Genomic DNA, 9,952 nt, shown 5'->3' with positions numbered 1-9,952 from the left:
AAATTATAGACATTTCAGTACTAAAAATTTCGGTTTCTTGGACAACTATCCTTTGGCAGTCATACCCAATTTTTTGGTTTCAAATGATAAACACAAGCGGATTTTTGTAATAGCATTTGGAATATCTTTTTGAAATAAGTATGCTCTAAATTTGTGTACAATTCTATGGAATTGATTCATTTGTAATAGATTTTCATGATTTTAGAAAAAAACGGCATGTTTTGATGTATATTTATCTAATTTAAAAAAAAAAATATCTGTGATTTGTTTATCAAAATTGGAACAAATAATCTTTATACATAACTAAGCTAAATGTAATTTTAAAAAGAGGGGCCCATGCACTTGTTTTCAAGCTAATGGTTAAAATCACTCGAAAAATGCATCTTTTCCCGAAATGTCACAGTTTGACGTCGCTTTAGTAGTTTCGGTTATGGATTTTTGTTATAATTATTATAATTCGGTGAGGGAAATACAGTGTATTTGTCTACCTGAGATAAGTAACTCCACGTTATGACAAATCAAACTCTTTTGAATTCCTTAGTCTCAGTGTCTACAAAAACCGACATGAACCACTAGAAAATACATAATTTGATTGATAACGTTTGATCTTGTCAAGTTTTTATGACTTTCCCTTATTGAATTTGCCTTGGAGTTCTGCATTTTTGTAATGCTTTTTTCATAAATCATGCTATATTCGCGGTTTATAAGACTTTGTTTAAATCAAAATAAGCACCAAATACAATCAATCAGAAGTATAATGATGGTTTTAACTTTTCTCTGAATCCGGGAAACAAACTGAAACCGAGGTAAACACATCAACTATAAGAGGAAAACAACGGACCACAGAAACACTGAACTACAACAAAAGCAAACTCCAACATACACAGAAACGGACTGTGTGATAACAACTGCCATATTTCTGACTTGGTACAGGACATTTTAAGAAAAAATGGTGGGTTGAACCTGGTTTTATGGCTAGCCAAACTTCCCGCTTATATGGCAATGTTAAAAATACAGCTAAAATAACAACACTTCGAGACAGGAATACAGTACAAATAAACGCAAGATCACTTAGCACAGAGAAATACATAAATATATAATATATTAGTACATTACAACATGAAAACCGCAGAATAACAACGGACACCTCTCTTAAATTTACGACAGCACAACAGGACACCACAAACGAAATATAAACTGCACGTCACATGAATGGATTAACGTCTCAAAAAGTGACGTATTATGTGACGTTCATATTATCACAGGTAAGTTTCTATAAAAAAAAGGCAACAGTAGTATACCGCTGTTCGAAACTCATAAATCGATAGAGATAAAAACAAATCCGGGTTACAAACTAAAACTGAGGGAAACGCATCAAATATAAGAGAACAACGACACAACAAAAACACAACATTAAAATGTAACACACACAGAAACGAACTATAATATAACAATGGCCATTTTCCTGACTTGGTACAGGACATTTTAAGAAAAAAATGGTGGGTTGAACCTGGTTTTGTGGCATGCCAAACCTCCTGCTTTTATGGCAACGTCAAACACAACACCAAAACGACAACATCACATGACAGGACCACAATACAAATAAATGGGAGAACATATAGGACAAAGAAACACACGAATAATAGCTAGCAGTAGGTACTAGAATTAAAATTCAATACGCCAGACGTGCGTCTCGTCCACACAAGACCAACCTGTGACGCTCAGATAAAAAAAGTTTGAAAGCCAAAACAAGTACAAAGCTGAAGAGCACCGAGGACCAAAACTTCCAAAAAGTTGCGCCTAACACGGCCAGGATTTTTTGCCTGGGACAAGAACATCCTTATTATTTATAATTTTGCAAACAGTAAATTTTATAAAATGACTATATAATAGATATACATGATAAAACCAAAGTGGGGACTAACTACAGAATAAAAACGGATACATTACATAAAACAACTTAATCCAACATATAAAAATACACAGCCGAGGTAGCTAAAGCCTCAACGCACAAAGTGACGTCACATATAAAAGATTGTTTTAAAGTCCTCATCATAATAATCCCAACAGAGACATATAATGTCTCGGATCCCACTGATCATTTGATAATTGTTAAGTAAATCCTTTCTTTGATAAATCTGGAATATTGATTATGCTTTTTCTAGTAATTGTTATCAATACTAAGAACAGGATCACACAGACACTTGGGTAATGGACTCCTCTTTTTTTTTTTCTTTTTAAATTCATAGAGTCAGAGATATGTCTCACGTAGAGTTGAGGGGTATCGCTCTATAGTAATGTTATTGTTGAATTATAAAGATAATAGCAAGAATAAAATAAAAAATGGGAAAAAAGTTAAAATACTTAAGATATAACGAAATTGTGTGTCAGTTTGGAGTGAAGAAAAACAATCGTTTTTGAGTTTCGCTCCGAGACATGTGGGTTTGATTCCCGTGTTATAGAAACTCAGATTCATATGAGGAATAAAAGGTTAGTAAAATTGTTCTGGAAAGGGTCCTTGGTTTCCACGGATATCAAACCAGGCTTCAAGGTGACAGTCGAAATTTTGAACCGATTCAAATGAAGTTACAACTCAAATACGCCAACATAACACAAATATAAGCCTAAACAATTATAATCACAGTACATATTTGTAAATATATATTTATGATTAGTACTATGTCCATTAAATACTAAATGAAACACTGCCGATCTTCAAACATGCCCGGTATGTGAATATTTAGAAAATGAATAATAAATAAAAAAAAACAAATGATTTGTGTATATTTGTTTGTTGAAAATAAATAGCATAAAATAATGTGCAAGTATAGCTTATTCCCCTGACTTTATTACACAATTTACACATACTTTGTACAACATACGTTCATGACTTTAAAGAGCATGTTGTGTTTTGTATACAGTTGTTTGTTTTTTGGTATTTTTTCGTTATTTCTCCTGGCGTTGTCAGTTTTTCAGACTTTATAGTTTGAATATTTCTTTGGTATCTTTAGCCTCTTTTTTTTTAAACAGATCAATAAATGGGTAGCGTATTAGTATAGAAAATAAACAGAAATCCGATCGATGGCTAAAGTAGAACTTACTGTCCTGTTACTTTGATCGATGGCAAAAGTAGAACTTACTGTCCTGTTACTTTGATCGATGGTAAAAGTAGAACTTACTGTACTGTTACTTTGATCGATGGCAAAAGTAGAACTTACTGTCCTGTTACTTTGATCGATGGCAAAAGTAGAACTTACTGTCCTCTGTCTGCTTTGTGAAAATTAGTTAGCTGTGATTTCATAGCAAACTCATTACTTTGAGTTAAAAGGAGAAAGAATGCAAATGACAGCCGTGAGAACTTAAGATCATAATTGTGATTGGCAACAATGATTATGGTGACTGTTTGATTGTTGGTGCTAAACGCCACTTTCAGCCACTTTGGCTATATCATGGTGACTAGATTTTTATTGTTGGTGTTAAACGCCACTTTCAGCCACTTTGGCTATATCACTTTGGCTATATCGCTAAACCTTCATTAGCGCTAATGGGAGTGATTGTACTGCAAAAGAGGGACGAAAGATACCAGAGGGACAGTCAAACTCATAGATCGAAAACAAACTGACAACGCCATGGCCAAAAATAAAAAGACAAACAGACAAATAATAGTACAGATGACACAACATAGAAAACTAAAGACTAAGCAACACGAACCCCACCAAAAACTGGGGGTGATCTCAGGTGCTCCGGAAGGGTAAGCAGATCCTGCTCCACATGTGGCACCCGTCGTGTTGCTTATGTTATTACAAATCCGGTAAATAGTCTAATTCGGTAAGTCACATTCGTGAAAAGGGAAGGGTATTGTAGTTACGACATAAGGAACATATCCGATATCATTTGTGAAACGGTTATTCCATAACGGTCAACCAACTCGTGATGGCGTCCGTAAAATTTACGAAGGGATGATTTCAACTTCACCATTTGGAACTCTTGGTTTAATAGCTTCCTTGTGAGCAGCAATCCTCTATCAAGGAAATCATGATAGGAAACACAAGCCCGGGAATATCGTATCAATTGGGAGATATATACTCCGTATGCAGGCGCTGCTGGAATGTTGCTACATAGAAATGGAAAGTTCACAATTGGGAAGCTGAAATCATCTCTTTTGTCGTAAAATTTTGTTTTCAACCGACCCTCATTGTCAATTTCTAGATGTAAGTCAAGATATGAGGCAGACTTAACTGTATCTGTGGTGTCCTTTATCTCTAGTTCGATGGGATAGATTCGTTCAACATAGTCACCAAATTTTGTATTATTTAGTGAGAGAACATCATCTATATAGCGGAACGTAGAGTTAAAGGATATTGCTAACTTCTTATCTTTCTTCCTAAGAAGTTCCTGTATGAAGTCAGCCTCATAATGATAAAGAAACAAGTCGGCAAGAAGAATTTTTTGTTTGAATCAGAGTGATTCTTTACAAAGTAGGATTTATCCCTCCCCAAGACAAGATACTTGTATCTACGTTCGCCATTCTTTTTAATGAAACAAAGTAATACCAACTCTTTCAATTTGTCTTTTAGTTTGGAATGGGGAATACTTGTGTAAAGTGTAGAAAAGTCAAATGTTTTAATACTATTGCAAGATGAGAGAGTCTTAGATTGTATGTACTCTAAAAGATCTTTGGAATTTTTTAGTATCCACATCTGATTCACGCCACCTCTAGAATAGGCAGTTTCACAATAACTTTGGAGCCCGGCTTTGATTGCTGATAAAATAGATGTTAATAATTTAGAAAGAGGTTTCGTGGAGCACTTGGAAGACCCAGCAATATCCCGTTGTTTGTAAGGACACTTATGTAGTTTAGGTATCCAATACAGTGATGGAAGATCCAGTTCTTCATCTTTGGTTGAAATTCCAAAGGAACATAGAACAGACCTATGATTATCCAGGATTTCCTCTTTGGTAAGTGTCGTGAGGGTATATGTTGAGTTTCCAAGTGAATTGTCAATACCTAATTCATTTATCAAGCAGTTTATGTAATGATATTTACACACAAAAACGATGTTGTTTGGGGCTTTATCTGCGGGGACAACAACATATTTGTCATGGAGGTAGGTCAAGTGTTTTGCAACATTTGGGTCTTTAAAAATTGATGTAGCGTGGGTATTGATATGCCCATTTAGTTTCTTAATTCGGATTTGTATCAACGACCTCACAGCCTTAATCCATTCGGAAAGAGTGTCTACGTCTTCTCTCTCGCGTTTATCCCATTGCTTGGCATAATCCTCGACTGAATCCATCAGTATTTTGAAGTTGTATTTCCAATTGATGGATTTAGGCTCACGATATTTCGGACTTTTGGATAACAAATTTCGCAGGAAAGTGTTATTGACAATGTTGAGGTCTCCGGTAATAACGTGGCCAGCCGGATTATACGTGAATTGGGAACTAGCATAGGTGCAATCAGGAGGTTTAGACTTGAAGTCGTCAATGTTGAGATCCTGCAAAACGTGTTTGTAATTGAAAATTTTAGTTGCAATTGGTTTGGTATAGGTATAAGAAATTATTGGTACAGACTGATCTTTAAAATAAGGAGGTATTTTCGACTGAACTAATTTATGATGAAGGATATTGCCTAAATTGACGCCATCGAGACCTTTGTTGGCAAAGGAAAGTTTAAGAAAAGATCTTTTCTCTTTTTCATCTTTTCCAATGCGAACTGGTTTGAAAAGTCTGTGACTTGCAATATCCGAAATGATAGCTGTAAGTTTGTATTGGTTTGAATGAGGGTTTGTAAAAGTGGTTTCCAAACATAAATTGAACAGAGAATGAAGTTTTGAAAGGGGAAATGAATACAGTTTCGTGCGAATGTGATGAATACCTAATGGCTTTTGTATAAATGGCAGCAAGTCATTAATAGAGACATCATGCAAAGTAGGTGATGTATAATGACGATGACCATGACTGCGTCTACGTCGAGGAGTAGAGTTGAAAATATTCATCACATTCACCGAGCAACAGGAAGGACTAGATAGAATACCTATACCATCAATTTTGTCATTGCAACCATATGGTGTTGCAGTTCCCAATTTCATCCAGTAATGGCTGCAAAACTTGTGAATCCAGTAGTCCTCTTTTTGTCTACGGAGAGGCGTTGCAAGTTGAGGATTGTTAGTCTTGTGGTATATTTTTTCGATTATACGAACTGTCATAGAAACGATGGAATGATCAGGCTGGTTAAAATGCTGGTACAGAATGTCGTTTGCATTGAGGTTGATATCTGATCTATGGCCGCACATACGTTTGTTTAGCCTTACTTTCGTTTCACCGACGTAAACCAATCCACAAAGGTTACACTCTAATCCGTAGACGACATTTATAGATTTACAATTCAGATCATCGTAACTTCTAGTAAAGTAAGACTTTTTAGTTAAATTGCTAGTGAATTGAGCGTCAATTATTAAAATTTCACAAGTTTTGCAGCCATTAGTTCCACATTTCGAAATGAGACAGTGTTGTTCAGAGTCATCAAAATCCAATTGACTATATACTTTTTCAAGAAACTTTTAAAGAATCTATCATTAATATTAGTAAATGTGAATTTACTGGGAATGTATCTGACCACTATCCTTTATTATTGACTCTGGATTTCCAAATAGTTAAGAGTTCAAATAAGAAAACAGAATTTAAGCCTAAAGCGAAAGTTAAATGGGATCAAGCAGACTTGTCCAAGTATACTGAGATAATTAATGAAGGACTTCTTACATCTCTACAAGATATGAAAACAAAAGACGATATCGAAAAAGGTTTTCATGATATAACTGCTGTAATAACTAAAGCCACCAATGTGATCGCACAAAAACCAAAAACTCGAAAGAATAAACCAAAATTACAAGTAATGTCTGATGAAATATTGAAAGCTATTAGGAATAAGAAAACAGCCTTTTATTATTGGAAAGCAAATGGACGTCCAACTGATTGTTTAGATCCTTTTCTATTTGAAAAGAAAATTACAACACAGGAATGGAGAAAGCTATGTAGATTAGAAGCTGCACAAAAACGTATACAAGACAGAAATGAAATTATTGAGGCAAGATCATTAAACAAAACTCTCTTCTATAAACTTATTAACCAGCAACGTGGAAAACAATCGAGACGAATTGATGAGCTAAATGTAGGAGACAAAATTTATAACACTCCGGATCAAATAATGGAAGGATGGAAGAAACATTTTGGTCAATTAGCAGAAAACACCCTTAATGATAATTTTGATACGAACTATCTAAAGATTACAGAAAATGAATATAAAAACATCATTGAACTCTGCAGTGAGCAATTTATACATGTTGATGTAACACAGGAAGAAATATTAAAAGCTACAAACAGTTTGAACCGCAACAAGGCAGCAGATTTCGATGGCATTACAGCGGTAAATATTATCTATGGTGGTGACAATCTAATAACATATTTACAAGCCTTAATCAACAAATCTTTTCAAATGCATTTTATTCCTGATTCACTCAAAATTGGAACCCTCTTTCCGGTATTTAAAAATAAAGGTGACTGTAAAAATGCAAAAAAATACAGATGAATTACTGTAACACCAACATTTTCAAAAGTAATTGAGAAGATACTGAAAATGAGAGAGAACTGTAAAATAATTTTATGTCAAAATCCATTACAAAGAGGTTTCACAGAAACTTCATCACCATTACTTTGTGAACTTATAGTAGAAGAATTTGAAAGAGAGAATAAAGATCTTAAACGTCCCACATATATAGGGCTTTTAGATGCAAAATCAGCCTTCGATGTAGTGGTTCACGCAAACTTGATTAAAAGACTTCATCAATATGGCTTTTCAAATCAATCAATATTAATGATCGACAATCTTTATCAAAATGCAGTTTCACATGTCAAATGGGACAATGGCTTTTCAGAAGATTACTTTAAAATAGAACAAGGTGTTCGGCAAGGTGGACTTATATAAATTATATATAAACCCTCTTTTGAATTTTCTATGTGACTCAGGGCTTGGTTGAAAAATTGTTGTGCCCCAACCTGTGCAGACGATGTTGCATTACTTGCTTGTAACCCTTTAGATATACAAACAATGGTAGATATTGTCGTAGATTTCAGTAAGCGTGAAGGATACCAGCTACAACCTTCAAAAAGCGTTATTTTACCTGTAAAAAAACAGGCTAAAAGTATAGAAACTAATTTAGGATTTTGGAAATTGAATGATACTGTAATGCCAGTAGTGGACAAAGCTACACATATTGGAATACCGAGATCTCAAATCAATTCTGCACAATTAACTGTTGAAGAAAATTTAAAAAAAAACAGAAGAGCTATCTACATATTAATGGGAACTGGTCTGCACGGGGAGAATGGACTTGATCCAGAAACTTCAATTGCACTGTTGAGAACTTATATTCTACCAAGACTAACCTACGGGCTTGAAATTGTGTTACCAAAAGGCAAAATTCTTGACAATTTACAGCTCCAATACAAAAAGTTACTTAAACAAATTCTTTCTTTAAATATTAATTTTGCTGATCCTGATGTTTATTTAATATCTAGATTACTACCCATTGAAGCAGAAATACATCTGAAAATCCTTACAATGTTTGGAAATATTACAAGAGCAAATAAAAACTCATCTGAGTGGAGGCTAGCAGAAAGACAACTACAGATTAAGAACATGGATAGCAACACCTGGTTTATAGATATGAAAAAGATCTGTATCAAATGTGATTTAGAAAACCCATTATCAGTACTTTATAATGGAAGAAAATGACTACAACAGCAGTACATAAATATTGGACAACAAGAATTAACGAAGAAATAATGTATTACTCCAGCATGAAATACATTCCGACATCTTCATATAAAATTGGGAAAATTCATCCTTTGGTCATAGCGAATAGTGCTAATCAAAGAGACATCAACAGAATTCCAATTAGAGTAAAAATTGCAACTGGAACCTATATTCTACAGAAAAATAGAGAAGCTTACAATCAAAACAACGTTGATCCAACATGTAAATTATGTGACCAGGCTGAAGGAACACTAACACATTTTTTGCTGTGTTGTAAAGCCCTAGACCAAATTCGAACACCAGTACTGAAAAACATTATATGTAAATGTAGTGAGCTTCCTGCTTTGCAATTTACTAATACACAGCTAGACATTTTGAAACTAATTATTAACCAATTCCACTATGCTAGCAGTGATGATTTAGAAATTGATAACAGCTGTAAAATAGAACCTCTGTGTAGACAACTAATCTATAACTTACGCAAAAAGAGATATGAAATGCTTGCAAAAATGGACTTGATAAGCAGTAGGAGGAAAATGAACTTTAAAGTCAAATAGATAGGTCGCATAGAGTGTTTGCAGATCGCCTAGACTAAGTCTTAAATAGAATTTTTAAATTTCTACTTTCTAGTATACAGACATTTTTTTATCTTTTACATAAACAATGATAAATAAGTATCTTAATTGAAACTGTGAACTGTTTACATAATGCTTAAAGTGAAAATATATTGGTGGAAGAATATTCATATCCTATTGCGGTGGTGGAACTATTTTATTGTTTTACTCAAAAAACGGAGGTGTGCCTATATTGGCAGAATTTCATTGGATAAAGATACAGATACATGGTGACCAGATTTTTATTGATGGTGTTAAACGCCACTTTCAGCCACTTTGGCTATATCATGGTGACCAGATTTTTATTGTTGGTGTTAAACGCCACTTTCAGCCACTTTGGCTATATCATGGTGACCAGATTTTTATTGTTGGAGAAAACAGCAGTACCTACAGAAAACCATCGACCTTTGGAAGGAAAACTAGCAAAACTTGTTCGTCCAGATTGGAACCAAACACACATAGCCATGAGTAGGGTTCAAACTCATAAACTAGTGGTGACTGAGGACGAACTACTAAGACCACT

The sequence above is a fragment of the Mytilus californianus genome, unplaced genomic scaffold (assembly GCF_021869535.1).
Source record: "Mytilus californianus isolate M0D057914Y unplaced genomic scaffold, xbMytCali1.0.p SCAF_19, whole genome shotgun sequence".
In the NCBI taxonomy this organism is placed as follows: Eukaryota; Metazoa; Mollusca; class Bivalvia; order Mytilida; family Mytilidae; genus Mytilus; species Mytilus californianus.
The sequence above is the reverse complement of the archived record's forward strand: the minus strand, read 5'-3'. Positions refer to the sequence as shown.